Here is a 23,684-nt window from a genome sequence, read left to right as displayed (position 1 = left end):
CTTCCTGAAGCTGGAAGGGGCATGTGGTATTCAAGAAATGGAATAACCCATGTGTCTTCCATTTTGTTTAAAATATAAATAAAATCAGTTCTTGAAGCTTTCTAGGTAAGAGGTGTGAGAACTTGTCTTTTTCTTAAGATTTGTGAAAACTGTTCTGGGCTGCACACAAGCATGGCCGTTCAACTAAATACATCTATTTCCTGATTTGATTATGAATAAAATTTAATATATAAGCAAGATCCCAGAAATATAATAGGCATTGATGCCTACAATATATTGTCCACATTTAACCTTTTAATCACTAATGGTTATTTTTGGAGTGGGATCTGGTTACTCTAAAACCTAAATTATTCAAATAATATCTACATAGCTTCTCCTGGGCTTTCTCCACAGTCATATCAAAGAGGATAAAAAATATAAAGATTCAGCTCTTTGCTCACTTTGAAGTATGTTTTTAATTTTCCTTTTGATTCTTTTAGTCTTACTAGTGATTCATAAGCTAAGAAGTAAATCGATAACTCTTCAAGGAAGACTGAGTTTATGGGAAAATCTCTGCTCAAAAAAATTATTTGTTCATTCAGGCGAAAGTGTTCTTTTCTGCCAACACCAAATTTTCAAGAAAGATTCCCTGTTAAAACGATGCCTAACAGAAAACACTTCATAACTCACTTCCTCTGTACTATAAATCTATTGTAATCTTCTTTATGATGAAACCTGGGAGTTTCTGAAGGTCCCTGGCTCCTCAAAAGACCACTATAGCACCAGTAAAGTGTTATATATCCACTCAGAGCTTCACAGCAGAAAACAGGGAAAGTGAGAAGTCAGAAACCCAGCTTTAACCTCAGAAAAACTCTGTACTATATTAAATAAGATATCAAGAACTTGGGAGCAGCAGAATTGCTTTGGTGCTCTACTGAAAAGGAATTTTCAAAAGTTCCAGTGCCTGGATGATTCAGAAGATTTGCCATGGAAATAGACCTTTGCAATTGAATGTTTATCTATTAGGACTGCTATGCTTTTTGCCAAGTCTATGTTCTTTTGTTGATTTCTTTTGGTGGAGCACCATGAGACTTGTCAAAAGTAAGAACAGCAGGTATTTATTGGAGCAGATTTGAAGGTATATGGCCATGCTAATGACATTATAATGAGCTGGAGATTATGTTTCTCACTTAGAGGATGACTAAGGCAGATACAATGGGGCACAGATAGACATAGCTCCCATGATGTAATGACACTGGTCTTTATCCTACAACTACTTGAGATCTATCAAATCCTTAGTGTTTATACTGTGGTTAGATTAATCACTTTCCTTTTGCCATGACTCCTCACTCTGAGAAGACAACATACTGCATAATTTGAGACTCTCCTCTTACAAGGAATCAAAGTTTTAGAATTTCAGAGCCAGAAAGTGCTTGTGGGACCCTTGAGGTGTCAGGACATTAATGGGGAGAATATGGCCATGGAACCAAGAAACTTGGGTCTAGGTGCTGGCTGGGCAGCTCACCAGCAATATGTTGGTCAAGTCAATTACATTTACAGAGTAAAAGTCTTGATTTTATCATCTGTAAAATAAGGATATCGATACCTGTTATAGGAAATACAAATTTTAAAAAGTAAAAACATTGCTTCCTTATGTATATATTTCGTTTGGATGTGCATCTACACACATGCATACACTTAAGTGTGCTTGTGTGTTTGCCCTTATAAAGCAGACAAGGATTGTTCTGAAATTTGGAGGAAGATATTTAAGTCTGCAAGGAGCCTTGCTGGAAGCATTATATATCAAATTGCAGGTGGAAGCAATCATGTGGCGATCTAATACTAGTCCAAATTTTATTATGGAAGAAATAGTTTTCCCTGTGTGGCCTGTTTAGTATGCTTTGTCTGCAGAACCTAATTTTGGCAGTTCCCACCTGCTCACAATTACCCCACTGAGTTTAAGTGAGCACTGAAGACTCCAGTTCATCTCCTGGGGAAAAGAGAACAAAATGGAAGGGTGTCTCTACAGTGCCTGGCTCATCCTGTGCTTTCAACACTGATTAATGTGTACAATTTTTTCTTAATTCACTGGTGATAAATCTTTGATTTTACACTCCTACTCTGAGTGTATTCTAGAGGGAATTTTTGCTTAGCTGAAACAACACTTAACTCACAGAGTTGTTTTGAGGTTCAAACTAGATACTATTACAAAACAGTCTTAAAAACACAAAATAGAGTTCAAGAAACCATTAATGTTTCAACAATCTGTTCTAACTCCTGCATTTTATTTTGCCTTTTTTCTTCATTGCTTTATTTTTACAGGTAATAAATGTTAATTCTAAACTTTAAAAAAGAAGAAAATATGGAGTAATGAAAATAATTTCTTTCTAATTAAAAATCACCACCTAGAGAAAAACATCATTTTTCATGGCATTTGTGTACTTGGCTTTTGGACAAATAAAATACTATACATATTATTTTGAAAACTTGTACATAGGTAGAATAGTTTACATCATGATTTGTAATGGTGCATGGTACTCCATTATGGGGGTGTAACATAATTCCCTTACCCATTCCCCTTTGTTGAGTGTTTATATTGTTTTAATTATTTTACATTTTTAGGCAATGCTATGATAAGAACCTCAGTGCCTATATCTATATATGTATGTAAACACATATACATAAATTATGAAATAATTTAAATATATTCAACAATTACATCCAAAAAGTTGTCAGTAGATTACAAAATACCTATTTCCTAATATTCAAGTCAACACTGGCTATTCTACTTTGCTCAACTATTGGCAGTTTGATCAGCTAAAAATTATATTTTATAATTGTTTTAATTTTCATTTCTTTGGCTAAGTGTAAGGCTGTATTTACTTTTGATAGTTAGTGACTATTAATATTATTCCTATTATACTGTAAATTTCCTGTAAGTTTCCAATAAGTTGTAAGTTTAAGATATTCTGCTCTATTCCCAAAACATAGCAATATACCAGGCACAAAGTAGCACTCAATAAGTATGTATATTTGTTTTCTAAAATTCTTAGGGCATTTTTTTCTATTGGAGAATTTATAGTTTTTTCATTAATTGTCAAGAGATATTAATATATGAATATATTAACATAAATATAATGTATATCATGTTTTCATATAATTGACATATTAACCCTTTACTATATTATGATTATATACGATATGTGTGTATATGCACCTACTAAAATATGTATTCTGTACCTACTATATACCTACTATACTATAAAATGCATAGTGATTTTTCATTTGTCATTTGCCTTCTAATTTACATATTAGGTTCTTGTTAAACATTTTATATTTATTATTGAAACTTTTTGAAACTAAGTCTTTTGTTATTATAATGCTTTGAAAAGTTTTTTCAAATCCCAAATTATATAAATATGTGCCTAAGTTTTAGTTTAGTAATTGAGCAAGTTAACTTTTTATATTAAAAGAAATCCATCTGGGACTGTTCTAAGACGTGAGAAGGGTTTTGAGGTAAAGAGAAACTCATCTTTTGTCTTTTTACTTCCTGCAGCAAGAGCACACCTGCCCCTTGGCCCTGATGAGCATGCAGACCATTAGCAATGAAGCTATCCTGTTTTTTTGCACCAAAGGTAAGAGAAAACCTGCTGCCAATTCACTATATGCCCTGGTACAACAATGCTCACCAGCAATCTGGTCTCCTTATTCTATTTTGACCTCTTATGGCAGTCTGGCAATGAAGGACTATGCAGTTGATGTTTGATATTTGTTGCTAGTTGGCTTTCTTTCCCGTCACTGTTATTTCATCTAAAGATGTAGTGCTGGTCATTAGCATCACTATATATTTGTTGCCCTCTAGTGGAAAAATAACCCCAACTGCTGCCCAAACCCTCTAGTGAGCAAGTTGCATCACCCCTCTTAATGAGCTATGGGAAGAGTGTCACTTCACATATGAACTAGACATCTGAGCTCTGTCAAGCCCTTTCAGTGTCTGTGGTTAGAGATGTGGCCCTCTTTGCCTTTTAATCAGTAAATATGGCCACCTTTGGCCTAGCTTCTGTCCCCAGAGATAAGCATAGTAGAGCTCAAGGGTGGTAATAGCAGATATTACAAGGGAACAGCCAGGAAAAGCCAAAACAATTAGCCAAATAAGAGCCAATATCTGCTTGACATTGGTCACATGCATTGTACTGTATTGTACTATATCCTTGCTATTAAATAAAAAGGTTATATACTGAATAATTCCATTTATATAGCATTCTTGAAATGACAAAATCATAGAGATAGAGAACATACTAGTGGTTGTTAGGGGTTATGGTCTGAGGAGTATGCTACTATAAAGGGGTAACACAAGGGAGTTCCTTTTTAATGATGGAACATTTTGGTATCTTGATCGTGACTGTGGTTACATGAATCTATACATGTGATAAAACTACATAGAACTATACACACACACACACACACACAACTGCTTGTAAAAACTGGTGATGTCTCAATAAGTTCTGTAGTCCTGGTTTTGACATTATATTATACTTCTGTAAGATGTTACTACTGGAGGAAGCTGGATGAAGGGTACATGGGACCTCTCTGTACTAGTTTTACAACTTCCTATGACCCTATGGTTTTTTTTTTAAAACTTTGTAAAATCTAAAAAAAAAAAAAATCTCCTTCTAATGAATAATGATATTTGGAGTAGTTATTTCCAGCTCTGTAAATAAGAAAGGATGGTTTATCTGCATAGTCTGAGGCAGAGAATAAACAAAATACCACAGCATCTGCAGGATAAAGAGAAAGCACTGAGCTTTTTCCTGTATCCTGCATGCCTGAAAAACAAATTCAAGTCCAAGACTGGAAATCAGCGAACCTTCAATATTCAGTTCACTTTTTTCATCATCTATATTATGGACTGAATAACACAGCTCCCCAGATTTGTATATTGAAACTCTTACCCCCAATGTGATGGTATTTGGAGGTGGGGCCTTTGGGAGGTAATTAGGTTTAGATGAAGTTTTGAGGTTGGGTCTCCCATAATGGGATTAGTGTCCTTAGAGGAAGAGGAAGAGAGACCAAAGAGCTTCCCACCTCACTGCCACAAGAGGGCACAGCAAGAAGGTAGCCATCTGCAAACCAGGAAAAGGGCCTTCGCTAGGGAACCAAATTGGCTGGCACCTTGATCTTGGACTTCCCAGCCTCCGGATTGTGAGAAATAAATTCCTGTAGTTTAAGCCACTCAATCTATGGTATTTTGTTATGGCAGCCTGAACAGACTAATACAAACCTGGGAAACCCTCCTGAAATCCCTAGCATAAATAAGTGATTTTTTTCCTCTGACTTTCTTCTTTACTGTCTAAGACACTGTGATAGTATTTATTTCTTCACATGTCTGGTATTCCACTGGATTGAAAACAAAGGAAGATTCTATTCATCTTCCTCTGTCCCATAGTATGGCATGCCTGGAAAGTATAGATACTGTGTTAGTCCATTCAGGCTACTGTAACAAAATCCCATAGCCTGGCTGGCTCATAAAGAACATTTATTTCTGACAGTTGTGGAGGCTGGGAAGTCTAAGATCCAGGTGCCAGCAGAATCAGTATCTTGTGAGAGCCCACTTCCTAGACGGTTGTCTTTTTGCTGTAACTTCACATGGCAGAAGGGATGAGGGAAATCTCTTGGGTGTCTTTTATAATAGCATGGGAAATTCACCCTCATGACCTAATCATTTCCTGATGGACCCATCTCCTAATACCATCACATTGAGAGGTAGGATTTTGGCATATGAATTTGGGAGGGGAATACAAAAATTCAGTTTATAGCAGGTACTAATAAAATTCTGTGGGAAAGTGAAAGTCTAGGACAAGGAGCCTTGCCTCTAAGGAGATGACATGATTGGTTTTATACCATATCCCGAGCCTGTTTAGCTGCAAGGGAGTCTAAGAAATGTAGTCTGAACCTGAGAGGCATCATGTCCAGCTCAAACTTTATAGATTCCATTCCAGACAGACATGTAATAATACACAACTGTGCATTTTTCTACAGCATTTGAAAATCATTAAAGTATATTTACTCAGTAACATATTTAATTCTACTCATTTTTATATGAGGCTATATTTGAATTCAGTTCCTAGCTCTACAGCTTATAAGTATGTTGACCTTGAATTTAAACTTCAGTTGTTTTTCATCCTTAAATGTTAGTAATACTGACACCTTGCAGGATTGCTTATTGATAATTATGATAATTAAATGAGATAATATATTGTCACAGTTACATGTGATAATGAAAGTTGCTTATTATAGATACTGTGCTCAGAAATGGTAGCTATTATTGGTAGATGGTCACATTTTATTGTAATCTTTTAAAATTTTCACTATATTTCCTTGTTTGTAAAACCATTTCTGTGGCAAATAACCTGTGTCATTTGTCAAAACTTGTGTTTTTGGCTTGCTAGTTTCAGTAGAAGGTTGAGGGTTAAATCCCTTAAATCCACGCAGAAAAATTAACTGACTCACATGTCCGTTACTAGGTGCAGCACTAATGTACCAGCAATCAGTATGTTTCACATACAGTAAAGACAGCCACATTTGAGAAATATTCTCCAGTAATTTTAAAAGCCTAATATATTCTTAGATTTTTATCTGTTTGAATACATAAAAGAGGGAGAGAATATATTCTGGGAAATTTTTAAACTCTGCATTAATCATGTTGATGACTTTGCATTCTGCATTTTTGTAAATATATGAGGTAGATAAAAAGGAAGGAAAAATATGTACACATTTAGCATATAATCTATAAATCAGGAGACAAAGAACTGCTGTAATACAGTAATGTACATGTGATTACTGTGCTTTAATTAAAACATGTATATTTCTAGATTTAAATAAGAGCTCTGAATTTTTAAAATAAAAATCTGTATAAATCATCACACTTATGTTAAGGTTAAATTCTGGCATATATACAATGCACTAGATAAGGAATGACAAATAGGTTATATCCTGCATGCCAAATTCTGATCAATGGCTACTTGTGACCTGTTGGGTTATGTTGGTAATGATTCTAAAGTCATGTTTGGCATGAGTGGGAAAGAGGTCCGGAATTAATTAGTGATGTCTGTTACAGGCTTTGCAGGACAAGCATAGACATTCGTTTGGGTTCCTGTCACCTTGCATTATAATACAGGCTGGGTCTCCAATAATTAGTAAGGTGCCTAGGACAAATGTGCTAATTCTTAGCTTTGTGAGTGAACAAATGAATGCCGTTTTAGTGATTTCATGTTTCCAAAATAACTTATTATGATTTGACTTTTTTTAAAGACTCTGTATTTTTAGAGCAGTATTAGGTTCATAGCAAAATTGAGAGGAAGACACAGATTTCTCATATAGCCTCTGCCCCTACACATGGACAGCATCCCTTTTTCAGGTTCCTAGATCCATTTTCAGCATGTGTGTGTGTGTGTATGTGTAGGCTTTTCCACACCAACAAGCAGTTTTTGGATGCCAGTAGCGTATCCAAGAATTCAATTCAAGTTTGACACTATCTACCTAGAGATAGAATCAGATTCCACAGAGAAATGGCTCAATACCACAAGGCAACCCTCCACTTTAGACACCAGTCACAAGTCCAGGTTGTTACTTGTGCTTCTGACCTACTGGCTATAAATCAGAGATTCCCACAACCCTCTCTTCGAGTTCAATGAATTTTCTAGAATGGCTCACAGAACTCAGAGAAACATGTTACTTATTAGATCATTGATTTATCATAAAAGGATATTAAAGGATATGAATCAACAGCAAGATAAAGAGATGCACAGGGCAAGGCATGGGAAAAGGGAAAAAGCTTCTGTGCTCTTTCAATCCAGAAGCTCTCTGAACTCCATCCTTTTGGGTTTCTGTGGAGGCCTCAATACATAGACATAATTGATTAAATCATCGGCGATTGGCAATTGATTCAACCTCCAGCCAAAGTGTCTTTCAAAGTGGCTGTACCATTTTGCATTCCCACCAGCAATGATTGAGAGTTCCTGTTGCTTCACAGCCTCACCAGCATTTGGTGTTGTCAGTGTCCAGGATTTTGGCCATTCTAATAGGTGTGTAATGGTATCTCATTGTTGTTTTAATTTGCATTTCCCTGATCACATATGCTGTGGAGCATCTTTTCATGTGCTTATTTGTCAACTGTGTATCTTCTTTGGTGAGGTATCTGTTCAGATATATGGTTCATTTATTAATCGTGTTGTAGGCTTTCTTGTTGAGTTTTAAGCGTTCTTTGTTTTTGGATAATAGTCCTTTATCATATGTGTCCTTTGCAAATATTAGTTAAGTCTACACACTTTCCCTGGACCTAGTGCCATGGATTGAAATGCCATGTACATTTTGGGAGCTGATTTTATTGCTTTACTACTCCAGCTACTATTATCAGTCTCTTTATTCCTTGCCATCTCCCACTTTAAAGACAAAGAACTGTTAGGGAAGTCTGCTACGGAGCTCTTTGATAAAAATGAGGAAATCTTGTTGCGCCCATCCTTTCCCTTTTCATCCTTTGAGCACTGACTTGATGCCTGGATCTGTAGCAGCCAGCTTACTGTTTAGAAGAGACATTAAAAAAAAACAACTCTCTAGGTATAGGATAACAGAAAACAAAAAGGAGGCAAGATTTTGATAGCATTTTTGAGTGACTAAACCAATGCCCGAAGCTGCCACCTTGAATTATTTTTAATATAAAAAAACCCCTGTGTTTTACAAGCCGCTAAGTTAGTCATAGTTTCTGTTATGTGGTGTTAAAAGCCTTCAGAAGATGTAAAATCCAGTGTTTATTACTTTGTGGTGATGGTAACACAAATGTCTATAAGACATTTGTTCAAACTCACCAAAGTGTATACATTAACTATGTGTAGTTTTTGTATACCAGTTACACTTCAGTAAGTTACAGCCGAAAATATATAAAATCCAGATTGTTCCCCTGAACTACGGAACTGAGCTGTCTACCCAGCATCTGCATTTGGATGTCTTTGAAATATTTCAAATTCAGCAAGCCCAGAATGGCTATCAACACCCTCTCCCTGTCTCATGCAGTCCGTCCATCTTCAAATCAAGAATGGTATGTTGAGCCCTTGTCATGATTCAAATGTCTTTCATATCTTCTGTCATCGATTGGAGAAAGTTCTCAAGTGATTAGTGGACACATCTGGATAATCTGTCTTAAGGTTAACTGGGCCATATAATGTAATATAACTGCAGAAGTGAAATTCTGCCTACCACAGGCTTGTTGATTCACAATATATACCATTCTCCAAATTCCATTTTTGTCTACTCAAAATATCTTAAAGATGTTCCCATTTTATTTGGCACAGAATATTTCATACTCAATATGTACTATAGTCTACCTAATCATTTTCCCACTGATGGGATTTTTAGTTTCTAATTTTGACTTATTACACAAAGATAACACAGTTGTTAAAACCACAGACTCTGGTATTACATAATAAAAGTATACTAAAGTGTTTGCTCCGTGGAAGATACTTTTAAAAGATTATTTTCATTATCTATTAAACAAAGTGAATTATTGACTTTGGGAAAATTATCAGACGAGTTTTTCATAAATAGAGACAAAGATAGACATGGTAGTAGAAATACATCTATACATAGAACACTTTAAAATTTTAAATTCTAACATTACTATTTTTAATTTTGATTATCTAATTAAGATATGTGATTAAAAGTCAGGGTATCATAAACCCATGTTATGAAGCTCCTGATGACATCTCCCACAGTGTTGTCTATGAACTTCAAGGAACATTCTTTATTTATGTTGTAGCTAACTGTTTACATGTCTACCTAGCCTACTGCTTTACCTGAGTATAAGTACTGTCTCATTTGTTTTTATTGCCTTCAGAGCTTCTTTTACATGGAAAGTAAAATTGTCATGTAGTGTTTGGAGATTGCAATCAGATGATTGGTTAAATGCAAATAACAGAATTGGTTATTCTCAGCTTCTGTCTCCATATAGCTCCCTTTACCTGCCTTTAGGCATCTAAAAGATCTTTGCTCTCCATAGACTTTCTCTCCCACTGTCTGTCCCAAATAGCTCTGGCACTTGCTAGCTGTGGGATATTAAGACTACTTTTCAAAACTTTTTGTTTAAAAAAAATGAATGTAGATTTACAAAAAAAAAAAGTTGAAAAGATAGTACAGAGTTCCTATATACCCTTCATCCAGCTTCCTCTAATATCTACATCTTACATAAGTATGGTACATTTATTAGGACTAAGAAACTAATACTGGTACATTATTATTAACTCTAAACTTTATTCATATTTCACTAGTTTTTCAACTAGTGGGCTTTTTCTATTCCAGTATCCAATTCAGGTTCCTTTAGTATTTCTAACATTAATTAGGGATGATATTCATACCAACTTACAGGTTCCTTGTGAGAGGTGGGTGAATGAACACAAGCTAAGCATTTTGACAGGTTATGGTATATAATACTTGCTGTGTTAGAAAAAGAGAGGTCATGAATATTCTTGTAGTCACGTATTTGTGGGCATAGGTATTACTTCTTCTGGATTAGATACTTAGAAACGGAATTAATGAATAAAAGGATACTTACATTTAAAATTTTGATTGGCTCAGATTGCCTCCCAAAATGATACACTAATATGAATTAGAGTATGCATTTTCCTATGCCTACTCTGATAGTGGATTATTCACAATTATTTTCACTTTTGCCAGTTAGATGGATGAAAAATTATGTTCCCTAGTTTTTAAAACTCAAATATCTCTGATTTCTACTGAGATCATGCATTCTTTTAAAAGATTATTGGCCATATGAATTTCTCCTTCTGTGAACTGTTAGTTCATATCCTTAGCACATTTTTCTGTTAGGATTTGTGTATGTTTCTTATTGATTTGTGATTCTTTATATACGCTGGAAGTTAGCTCTATATACGTCACATGCATTGCCATATTTTCTCTCAGTCTAACACTTGAATGTTGATTGTATAGCACTTTTTAAAAAAACTTTGCCCATGGTAATATTTGTGTAATAAAATTTACTAATGTTAATATTTTACTTAGTGGGTTCTCGATCTACTGTCTTAAGGCAACATTCCTTACTTCAATTATATGTTATTTTTAACAACTTTATAGGTATTTTTTAAAACAGTTATTAATTGATCGGGAGTTTCTTTCTTTCTTTCTTTCTTTCTTTCTTTTTTTTTTTTTTTTGGTGGTGGGGAGGTAACTAGGTTTATTTATTTATTTATTCTTAGAGGAGATACTGGGGATAGAACCAGGGACCTTATGCATGCCAAGCGCATGCTCTACCACTTGAGCTATACCCTTCCCCTCTGGAGTTTATTTCTGTGTATAATATAAAGGAAGGTCGCTTCATTATGTGTAACTCCCATATGTGCCGTGCATTCCACCTAATTTCAACAGAATTATATATATTCTAAAATTCAGGAAAATATAGTCATATCAGATCATCTGAAACATCATTCCTTTCCATTAACCCTGATTATTAGGTTATCTACACTAAAATTTTTTATTATTATCAACATCCAAGGATAAACATACTGAGAACCAGAGAGAAAGAGTGAACATAAGAGTGAGAATGAGAGAGAGGGCCCATATCGAGAGAAAAATAATCATAAAGCCCAAGCAAAATTTTAACCATGGGCACAGAATTATTTTCTATTGATTTATGGGTAACTATTGTTGTCTCTCTCTCTCTCTCTCTCTCACACACACACACACACATTTATACTCTCAGAAAAATGTAAATAAAATGCTCTAATGTCTGTGTGTGTACGGCCATTTTTAGTGGTAAAATTGTGTGCTCTGGGAATAGATTTAATCACCTATTTATTTGCAATGTTAAAATTCAACATAATTCTTGATTAAGGCATAAATGAAAAGTAGTTTGTGGTACCTAAGCATCCTTATTTATACTCTACTAGTATGTAATAAACAAAGCAGATTTTGTGAAACTTTGACTTTATATGAGAGTGGTAACCCTTCACATGTGAGTATGATTGTGAAGAGAAGCCCCTCTCAGGACCTACTCTACCCACTCAGCACCGTTTCAGAATTGTTGGGATGCTCCATCTGAGCCGTCTCCCTATGGCTTGGGTATAGACAGCACTTTTGTGTTAACGTCTTCTGCCAGCCTCAGTTCTACTCAAGGGCATAAGGCTTGGCTAGGCAAGCATGAACTGGATTTGCACCCCCACTCCATAGCCAGGTGACAGTGCACAGGGCAAAAATGCACAGCCGTGTGCATGTGCCTCTGACCTGAAACGCTCATTATAAGCTTCATTAACTCTGCCAATTTGAAGGATGATATTACTGGTAAGACAGTAAGATGTACTCTCTCTCAAAATCAAATACACTAAATGTGTGATTACTAGTAATGAAGGGGAAATGTCTCAGTTGTCTCCAGTCAAGACAACTGGGAGCTACATTATCAAGACCTGATAAATTATTACTGATAATTGATGATATACTCACTATTAATGCTGATAGTGATACTGCTATTTATGAAACCAATGAAAGTAATAAATTCACCATGTGGATATACTGTCCATTAACTACCTGCGATTTTGCATTTATTTCTAGTTGCATTTATGTTCATTAGTCCTTTGGGTAGGTCCTATCATGCCTAATTTTATGGCTCCCCAAATGTGACCTAAGAATCACTTGGCCTAATTATGGGCATTGAATAGAAAATACAAGAAATAGGAAAAATTACTCTGGGTCAACATGAGTAGTGCCTCAATAGGGCACTAAAGGCAGAGGGAGAATTATTAATCAGGGTTAGGAATTAGAGTTGGTCCTGTAAAATTTATTAAAGGAAATCTCAAGGGCTTAGAGATTCCCTTTTTGTTGATTTAATATCTTTACAGAAGCAGGATTCTAATTAGCCTTTTATAGAGCTGTGTAAAATGGAGCACCACAAAACAGCAAAAACAACAACCCCTCTTGCTCATTAGTCAGCTTTAACATTATCTTTTCAAAAGACCCCCTGAGATACACATTAGTAAATGTTTGTTTGAATATGGACCTTACTGGACAGGAAAAGTATGTTATTCTTGCTTTTAGTCATGACAGTGAAATGCATAAAAACTGTTAATCCTCTAAATGGGTTTTAACTTTTGATCACGAACCAGAAGGGCATTTTAAAATAGACTACCCTTGCGTGCATGCGTGCGTGTGTGAGTGCGTATGTGTGTAGGTGTTAGCCTCTATGTATTATATACAGAGTTACTGTTTTAAAACCAAACAGTACTGTTGTTTGCTTCCTTAAAACAGTGCTTTGGCATATGACAATTGAATAATTGCATTGCGTAAAGCTGAAAGCTTTTATAATCTTCTGCAGCAAGGGCTTCTCTCATACAATTGGTTATTAGTGTAAGAATTGCTTTTTTTCTTCATCTTTTTCTTCTAATTTGGACCCCATCACTGTATTTCATATAAAAATGAAAGATCTTGAAGGGGAGCAGAATATGTCACCCCAAAATATGCTCTTTGGCGTAAGGATTATTTTAGGCTGATAATTTTAAGAAACTGCAGACACAGGAAGAGCTCTGAAAACCAAGTAGAAGTTACCCTTTTATAAGAGATATTTACACTTATAGGGGAAATCTCTATTTGTAAAGGTGTCTTCCTCTCTGTACCAGGAAGAGGAAGATGATTAAACCTTTAGAAACTTTTGTCAGTGGAGAAGGCAGCAATTTAAATATGTGTAACAACCTTACCAGTGTTTACTGTGCCTTTCCAGGTAACCTCCCATAACTGGCTCCCTCCCCCAACTAACATCTTTTGTCTTTAACTTGGAATGGTATTGAAGATGGTGGCTTGGGTCATTTTGGGGAGTTACTCAGTTTTTCCTGGGTCTCTCCCATGTATACAGGAAGTATACATGTTATTAAACTTTTGTTTCTTTTTCTCTTGTTAACCTGTCTTTTATTGTAGGGGTGTCTCAGCCAAGACCTAGAAGGGTAGAGGGAAAATTATTTTTCCTCCTCTGCAATCTCTACACATTTTTTCCCCTCATTTTCTCTGTGGCCTCTGACATGTGAGGCAGAACTTCAACTATGAAGTACTTACTAGAAATTTTAGTAAAACTATCTGAAGAGTCCATATTTATTTCTGTTATTAATTTAGTATCAGTAGATTTATTTCCTATATGTTATACAATGCAGTAGAAGTGAATTTTAATATTACACTCCTGCAGTAAAGATCACTGTCTCACTAAAGATAATATATCAATGTGGAATTCTATCACTGAAAACAAATCAAAAGCAAAGGGAAAGTGAAACTGGGTATCTGGCAGATAAAGAAACGGGTTATATTTCATGGTAAGAGGTTGAATTTATTTTTATGGTGACTGAAAGCCTTTAAATTGTTTTAAGAGAAAGAACAGGAGGGGAAATAGTATTTTTAAGAATTAACTCAGCCCTAAATTGTACTCGTGATATACATGTATCATACTATGTAATACTAACAGTTTACTTCATAATGGAGAAAATATTGCCCTCATGTTGTAAATAAGGAGCAGTACTAAAAAGCTCAGTATATTGCCCCAAACTGCAGATGCAGAGTCAAAACAGAGTTTTTCTAATTCCAAAACCTGTCCTCTTTCCCTACATCTAGATCATTTGGGATTGGTGGGGAAGATGCAACGGAGGAGAATGAAGCTAAACATATAGAGAATTATTAAGGAGTTATTTTTGTAGGGCATAGCAAGGGATGCTGTGTTCCTGAACATAGACTATAGAGGTACACATCGAGAGAACAAGGACAGACCCAAAAATATCTAAGAGAAAAATATCAGGAGACATGCAGAATATTTGAATATTGGAGAATAGGGAAAAAAGAAAAATGGCATCAAATTTCAGCTTGAGTGATGGAATAACAGGTGATTTTTATCAAGACTTTAAACAATGCAGAAAAATGCCCTCCCTCCTCCTTTGGGAGCAGGAAATGATGATTTGATTAATGTTGTTTGTGTTGAATTTGAAGTGCCCATTTGATAACCAGATAAAGATACCTATCATGAAGTTAGATTAAAGTACCTAAACCTGATGTGAAAGATCTGATCCCTTACACTGGTGGTAATTGATCACACCTGTAGTGTATGTAGACTGAGATAAGAAGAGAGTCATGATAGTCCTCTGAGAAACATGAATATTTAAGGCAGGAGTCTATGGATATACTCTGAAGGATTTTTGAACTCCCTGAACTTTTTCACATTTGTGTGTAGGGATTGCCTCCCATTTTGTACATAGTGTTCCCACGTTAGTTTCTCAAATGGGTGTTGAGGGGAGACAGTCCTCCATGGACCCTGAGTGTCTCTGCACATTCTTGCTGGGTATGCCAAGAATGCAAGGCATGATGACCCTTTATCCAGGCCATTTGTTAGGGTTGAGTTAGCAGCAGCAGTCTTGAGGGATGAGCAGCCTTACTTACTGCTTGCTGTAAAAAGGAGGATACCCCAGGCTTAGTGTTCTGCTGCTGTAGTGCAAACCCACTACATGTGGGACATCCATCTGGGCCCCTGCACATCACCACCGTGGCACTTAGTGATGAAGAGAACAAAACAAACACTCTGATGCTCATAGAGCTTGTTGTGCTGTGAATAATAGAGCCCTTTGTCTCTGACTTAGGAGGCTTGTGTCTTCTGCCAACATCCATGAAATAGTAACAATGCTAATTTACTAATTTATGGGATTTTATGTAGGGTAAAATCAAATTCCAGACCTGATAATAGGTCATGGTGTGTTTTTTAAAAGTGTAAATATCAGAAGTGGGAAATTAAAATTGAGCTTATATATAAACCTGAGAAGTAATAAAATATGAGAGCAATGTTGTGGAAGCAAAGGATATGGGGAGTTGTGAAGGAAAACAAACAAGAGAGAAAGTAATCCCTCAAATTTATAGAGTTCAGTAAACCAGGACTGAAAAATAAGTGAATTTGGCAATTGAGTTATTTGGGATCTCAGTGAGAGCCAAGTCAGAGGGATGGTGTGGGAAGTAAACTCTGGAATAACTAGGACAGTGGTTCTCAAACATGGTGATCTCAGAACTCTTCAACTCATAAATCACTGAAGACTCCAAAGAACCTTTGTATATATGGATATAGCTTTTGACATTTATCTAGTAGAAATTAACAAAAAAATTTTAAAAATATTGGATTATTTTGGTACCAATACCATGCTGTCTTGATGACCGTAGCTCTATAGTATTGTCTGAAGTCTGGGAGAGTTATTCCTCCAGCCTCTTACTTTCTCTTCAGTAATGCTTTGGCAATTCTAGGTCTTTGATGGTTCCATATAAATTTTATTATGATTTGTCCTAGTTCTGTGAAATATGTCCTGGGTAATTTGATAGGGATTGCATTAAATCTGTAGATTGCCTTGTGCAGTGTGACCATTTTAACAATATTGATTCTTCCAATCCAAGAGCATGGGATATCTTTCCATTTTTTAAAGTCTTCTTTAATTTCCTTCATCAATGGTTTATACTTTTCTGTTTAAAATTCTTTCACCTCCTTGGTTAGATTTATCCAAGATATTTTATTACTTTGGGTGCTATTTTAAAGGGGATTGTTTCTTTGCTTTCTTTTTCTGTTGATTCATCATTAGTGTAAAGAAATGCAACTGATTTTTGAACGTTAATTTTGTAACCTGCTACCTTGCTGAATTCTTCAATCAGCTCTAGTAGCTTTTGTGTGGACCTTTTAGGGTTTTCTATATATAATAACATGTCGTCAGCATATAGTGACACTTTTACCTCTTCTCTTCCCATTTGGATCCCTTTTATTTCTTTCTCTTGCCTGATTGCTGTGGCTGGGACTTCAAAGATGATGTTAAACAGACATATAGACCAATGGAACAGAATAGAGAGCCCAGAAATGAACCCACAAGCTTTTGGTCAACTAATCTTCGACAAAGGAGGCAAGAATATACAATGGAATAAAGACAGTCTCTTCAGCAAATGGTGTTGGGAAAACTGGACAGCAGCATGTAAAACAATGAAGCTAGAACACTCCCTTACACCATATACAAAAATCAACTCAAAATGGATCAAAGACTTAAACATAAGACAAGATACAATAAACCTCCTAGAGGAAAACATAGGCAAAACATTATCTGACATACATTTCAAAAATTTTCTCCTAGAAGAAATAAAAGCAAGAATAAACAAATGGGACCTAATGAAACTTACAAGCTTCTGCACAGCAAAGGAAACCAGAAGTAAAACAAGAAGACAACCTACAGAATGGGAGAAAATTTTTGCAAATGAAACCGACAAAGGCTTGATCTCCAGAATATATAAGCAGCTCATACGACTCAATAAGAAAAAAATAAACAACCCAATCCAAAAATGGGCAGAAGACCTAAACAAGCAATTCTCCAAGGAAGACATACAAATGATCAAAAGGCACATGAAAAAATGCTCAATATCACTAATTATCAGAGAAATGCAAATCAAAACTACAATGAGGTATCACCTCACACCAGTCAGAATGGCCATCATTCAAAAATCCACAAATGACAAATGCTGGAGAGGCTGTGGAGAAAGGGGAACCCTCTTACACTGCTGGTAGGAATGCAGTTTGGTGCAGCCACTGTGGAAAACAGTGTGGAGATTCCTCAAAAGACTAGGAATAGACTTACCATATGACCCAGGAATCCCACTCCTGGGCTTGTATCCAGAAGGAACCCTACTTCAGGATGACACCTGCACCCCAATGTTCATAGCAGCACTATTTACAATAGCCAAAACATGGAAACAGCCTAAATGTCCATCAACAGGTGACTGGATAAAGAAGAGGTGGTATGTTTATACAATGGAATACTACTCAGCCATAAAAACCGACAACATAATGCCATTTGCACCAACATGGATGTTCCTGGAGAATGTCATTCTAAGTGAAGTACGCCAGAAAGAGAAAGAAAAATACCATATGAAATCGCTCATATGTGGAATCTAAAAAACAAAAAAACAAACAAACAAACAAACAAAAACAAAGTTTAAATTCAGGACAGAAATAGACTCACAGACAGAGAATACAGACTTGTGGTTGCCAGGGGGATGGAGGGTGGGAAGGGATAGACTGGGATTTCAAAATTGTAGAATAGATAAACAAGATTACACTGTATAGCACAGGGAAACACACACAAAATGTTATGATAACTCACAGAGAAAAAAATGTGACAATGAGTGTGTATATGTCCATGAATGACTGAAAAATTGCGCTGAACACTGGAATTTGACACAACATTGTAAAATGATTATAAATCAATAAAAATGTTAAAAAAATTATTGGATTATTAATTCATTTAAAATAACAATAAACTCATTACATTTTAACATAAATAACATATTACTACAAAAGCCTTATTTTCCAAAACAAAAAAAAAAATAGTGAAAAGAGTGTCAGTGTTTTACATTTTTGTAAATCTCTTTAATACCTGTCTTACTAGAAGACAAATGGATTCTCATATGTGTTTCTGCATTCAGTCTGTTATGACATTATATGTCTTGAGGCCTCTGGAAAACTCCAATAAATAATTATGAGAGAGTGAGTGAAAAAGGTGAATAATGTTTTAGTATTATTAGGAAAATAGTTCTGACATTGAGGGCCCCCTGAAAGTTACTCAGGTATCTCCCCAGAGTTCCCAGATCACACTTTGGGGACTGCTGAATTAGAGGAAATCTAGATATTTATATCTGATATATTTTAATACCTGTACCAGACCACAAACCAAAGAATAAAGATGCTGCCACTGGTGCAAAGGAGCAAGGGGTTCAAAGAAAGTTTAGTTTGATTGGTTTCTTTGATTTTCTGTTTAAGAATTTTTTTATGCAGCATAAGATAAAGTTATTAGAAGGTAGGATAGTGATTAATTTTGAACAGGGGGTGGGTAGAAACTGGAAGGGGAAAAGAAGCTTATAGGGTACTGGTACTGGTATGGGTACTGGTTCTTGATCTTTGTTAACCCCATGACTGTAAATCAGTTAGTGAAAATCAAATAATTATTTCCACCTTTACTGTATGTATGCTATAATTTAGTAGAAATCTAAAATACACAAAAGGAAAGCATAAATGCCAGTCTCATTATCCCTACTAATTTTTAAAACAAAGGACTTTAGTCTATCAATGAAATAAAACTGATGAATCGTTTGATCGACAGATGAGTGCAGAAGTAGGTATGCACTGAGTTAAAATTTGTATTTGCAATTTAATACTAAACAAATTTAACTTTCTAAATAGTGACTAAGCTAAACATTCATTAGAATTATGTTTACACTTCCATTTATTTACCAAGTGAATGTTTCTTGCTGATGACAGTCATTACTGCATGCCTGAGAGGCAGACTGATCTCATTTCCCAGGTCTGTTAGAATGGAATTGAACCCATCCTTTAATTTCCAGTAAACTCAATTCAGGCAGTATTTCCACTCTGCATACGTTTTTTTAAAAGTAAATTTTTGGCTAGCTTAAAGATTCTATTCAGCGTTGTGAAAGGATATTAATTAATAGCTCTTATCTGTTTTTATCCATTAATTCCAACCCCGGTATGAATGTGTTGTTGTTGTTGCACTCTGAGAAGGTGCCAAAGAGAATTTTTAATATGACAGAAAAGTTCCCTGAAGGGTGGTTTTCTTTGTTATCTATGATTCTCACTTAGTTTTAACAATTTGCAGAAAAGTCTTGACACATCTTTGGGGCACATAGAAAGCTGTAAGTCTGCAGTACTTAGACTAATATGCTCCCCTGTTAAAGATAACAAATGTGTTGTAAGTAATAGGCTATTGTTGTGGGTTAGTGAGACAGTGTGCTTAACACTTTCATAAATGTGCTAGAGGAATGATCACTTCTGTTATCTTGGGCATCAAGACTAGCTTCTTTACACCTCCATGTAAAGTAGAAGGAATACTTCTAACAAAATAAGCATTAATGAAAGTAAAAGCAACTCATTCAATGCCATAATAGTGAAATGAACAATCGAAAAGTATTCCAACAAAGAGCAATTTTCTCTTTAACACTGAAGGCTTTAAATAACAGCAAATGATGTATTTGAATAGTAGAGAATGTTCTTGCCTAGCCATTCCCTTAATCCATTGTCCAGTCTTAGAGGAACACTAGAGGCTATCTTAAAATAATAAAATATTGAAACTACTTTCACTGTAGTAAAGTGCCCTGTTCTACAGTCTGATCATTATCAAGGACAGTCATTCACACTTTCATATACTTCTTGTTTACTTTGGAGTTTGAGCTGCATTAATCACCACTCCTTCTTGTACTGTAAAACACATTAAAACCAGTGAAGAATGCCTTCTCGCAGTGATACTTGCTAGCAATAGGCACGTTAATAGCAACTGAAACTTCGGTTAATCGGCACGCACACAGAAACACACAGAGACAGAAGTTTAGATTAAAAAAGCAGTGTTAATAAATTTAAACAAGGGGCATCTGGGCAATGAGATGGTGGAGAAAAAGAAAAGATACAGAGTTCAATTTTGCAGAAGCTTTTAAGTTACTGAAGTAATTCCAGTAAGTCAATGATCTTCTCCATATCAGAGGCACCTAATTAAAATTGTTGTGCAGCCTGATGGCTTGGTGGTGTGAAATTTCACAGGTTGAAGTAGCTAAAGTAATGGAGCAGAATTCTTGAATTAAACCAATTGATACTGGGGGATTTACTCTTGAAAGACATGAAACAAGTTAATGGCCTAATCTGAAAAGCGTACTTAGGGCATTTTTGGAAAACTTTTGAATTTCAGGATAATGCAAGTTGAAGGAAAGCCAGGGGGCTCTATGGGATAAAACACCCACCCTTTCCACTTTTTATAGTTCACTGCACTCTATAATTCTGAAATGAACAATTCTTTACATATAGATGCTCTGAAACAGTGATTTTAAAAAATTTTTCCATGCATCAGAAACCCCTGGATGGCTTTTTAAAATAAGGACAGATGCCTGAGTCCTACCCCTAGAGTTTCTGATGTAGTAAATCTGGGACAGGGCCTGAGAATTTACATTTCCAATAAATTCCCAGTGGGTGCTGATGCTCCTCACCCAGCCATCACACTTTGAGAATCACTGCTTTGGAAAACAGCAAAATTTCCATTAATGTTCTCAGACTTTAATGTGCATCTGAATCTCCTGGTTATCTTATTAAAAATTTTAAAATGTATACAGAACACATGGGAACCTTATGAAAATGCAGATCCTTACTCAGTAGATATGGTGATGAGAAATTCTCTGCTCTGTGCAACACACTTTGAGAAACAAGGGTCTCTGGTGTCTTAGTGTGAGTCCATTTATCATGCCATTTTTTCCCCCTTAATTGGAGAAACTGTGTAAAGCATGAAAGCACTTGTGAGGAAAGGATTTTAAGGGAGAAAAGAGTGATTGCCAAAATTGGGGTTAAGCTCAGAAAGAGGGTGTCATGCTAAAGGCAAACTAGGCCAACTTCATAGTTTCTCCTTAGTCTGACACTTTTTTCCCCAAGGTAGTATGAAAGATAGACTTAAATGTTTTATATTACATCTATCTGACTTTGAAAATTAAGTGTTCAGGGCCCAGCAGATTTGAAATAAAACATTCTTGAGTTACCTGTATTCTCTGAATAGAGTTTGTTATTTTTAGAATTTCAAAGGGAAATTTAATGGGAACTACATAATTATTCCTTCCTTTCACAAAAAGCTTACTTACCTGTTTCTGTCCCCTCTTTCAGACTTTATAGCCATCAACATGCTAGAGGCAACAGTCAGCCTTGAAAGTATCTGGTGATTACAGGTGAACCAGTATCTAACTACTGTAGAGGATAATTAGGCATTTGCAACTATGCTTTCTAAAAAAAAAAAAAAAAACTTGTAAAATTATACTTGGTAAAGAATAAAGAAAGAAAGTAACTACTCTTATTCCAAACCCCAAACTACTGTTTACTGTGGTCTCTATGTTGACATATGTTCTGGATATCCATTGGAGAATTTCTTGTGTACACAATGCAGAGTTCTTTCTGTATTTTGGCTAACAGTCCTTTATCAGATGTGTCTTTGTAAATATATTTTCCCAGTCTGTGGCTTGTCTTCTTGTTCTCTTGACATTGTCTTTCTCAAAGCAGTTTTTAACTTTAATGAAGTCCAGCTTATCAGTTATTTCTTTCATGGATCATTCTTTTGGTGTTGTGTCTAAAAAGTCACTACCTTACCCAAGATCATCTAGGTTTTCTCCTGTGTTATCTTCTAGGCATTTTATAGTTTTGCATTTTACACTTAGGTCTGTGATCCACATGGGATCATTTTGGACAGTTATCAAATAAGGCTCATAATTCCCTTTAAACCAGAAGATTGCTATGCAATATGGACTTTTTAGCAGGAAATATTTAGCAGGACACCTTACCAGGTTGTTGACCTATGTATAAAATAATACAACATGGGTAATGCACTTCATAACATAATGGTGAAGATTGGCTCGTATATTCATAATGATAGAAATTATAACTGTTGTCTGAACAAAGTCCAATGTGATTCTAGAGAGAGTAATTGATTATAATGAGTAAGAGAAGAGAGTAAGATTACAAGAGAGGCTGAATTTCTTTAAAAGAGTATACTGTGGCTTGTTTATCTTCATGTCTCCAAAGTATTGTCTCATATATGAGTCACATGTAAATAAATGTTGACAAATGAATGCATGACACAATTAACAGCATTGATTTCTTCTCCCCTACTAGGTGTAGAACACCATCCTATTTGAACAATATTATACCCCTTACAGTATCTAGCAAACATATCCCATTCATAGTAAGAAAGAGAGAAAGCAAATTCGTATTTATTAAGTGGCTACTAATCATTGTGCAACCAAGACATTTTACCTACGCATTAAGGGCTAGACATAGTTTGTATACATTATGTTTTGGTGCATATTATTTCATTTGTGCTTCTTGAGGTATCTTAAGGTGGGACTTTGATTAAAAGCTTAAGTTTTCAAGGTACTGCAGCAGCCATAGCAAGGTCCCAAGGTTCAGAGTATTTATAAAGGGATGTTGAGTTCATTCACAAAAGTTGTAAAGTAAGAACGATAGAACAGCCCTCAGCCCTGCTTTGCTGGGCCATGCCCAGGCCAGTCTGAATTTTGACGAGCCTACAGTTCTAGTTATTGACTCTCATATGCAAGTTCTGCTCTGCCTTAATTCCTCAGTCTTGTGGTCTGAGAGTAAGAAGAAGCCTTCTCCACTCAGCTTCAGTCTACAGCCAATGGTCTGAAAATAGGTATGCTGAGATTTTTATCCAGTCTCCTTTATTTGTTGCCTAGAACGGATCACAGTGGGCTAGACAAAAGGAGGGAAGCCCTGATGGCCCATATTAATAGTAAGCAAGGTAGCAGGCTAGAATACATTCATAATTGTAATTGATATTGGAAGTAATAATTATTTAGTCTTTAGTAACTCATTTAAACTTAAGGAAATTTACATTGATAAATAGGATCATTATGAAAAATTATTTAAAAGCTGAAGATAGCTAAGAACCCAGTTTTAGTTTATAATTGATTCACATTTGAAAATCATCCGTTAAATAATTCCATTAAACATTTTTGAATACCTGTTCTATATCAAGGACTGTTATAGGGGTTCAAAGATAAATATTTGTATTCCAGTAATAATTGTTTTAACATAATACTGTTAAGCATCTACT

At 35.5% G+C, this 23,684-nt stretch overlaps 1 protein-coding gene and 1 long non-coding RNA gene across 4 annotated transcripts in view; one reads left to right on the top strand and one right to left on the bottom strand.

Annotated features, from left to right (window-relative positions):
• Positions 1 to 17,127, top strand: part of LOC140691994 (uncharacterized) — a 39,338-nt gene extending 22,211 nt beyond the window's left edge. The window contains exons 4-5 of the long non-coding RNA XR_012067592.1: positions 3,536 to 3,614; positions 16,838 to 17,127. This is a non-coding gene — a long non-coding RNA (uncharacterized lncRNA). The remainder of the gene's footprint in view (positions 1 to 3,535; positions 3,615 to 16,837) is intronic.
• LOC102545688 (melanoma-associated antigen B18-like) overlaps positions 1 to 23,684 on the bottom strand; it is a 116,459-nt gene that overhangs the window by 19,591 nt on the left and 73,184 nt on the right. The gene's annotated exons all lie outside the window — the stretch shown is intronic.

The sequence above is a fragment of the Vicugna pacos genome, chromosome X (genome assembly GCF_048564905.1).
Source record: "Vicugna pacos chromosome X, VicPac4, whole genome shotgun sequence".
Taxonomy (NCBI): Eukaryota; Metazoa; Chordata; class Mammalia; order Artiodactyla; family Camelidae; genus Vicugna; species Vicugna pacos.
Note: the sequence above shows the minus strand (reverse complement) of the source record. Positions and strands in the feature narration are given on the sequence as shown.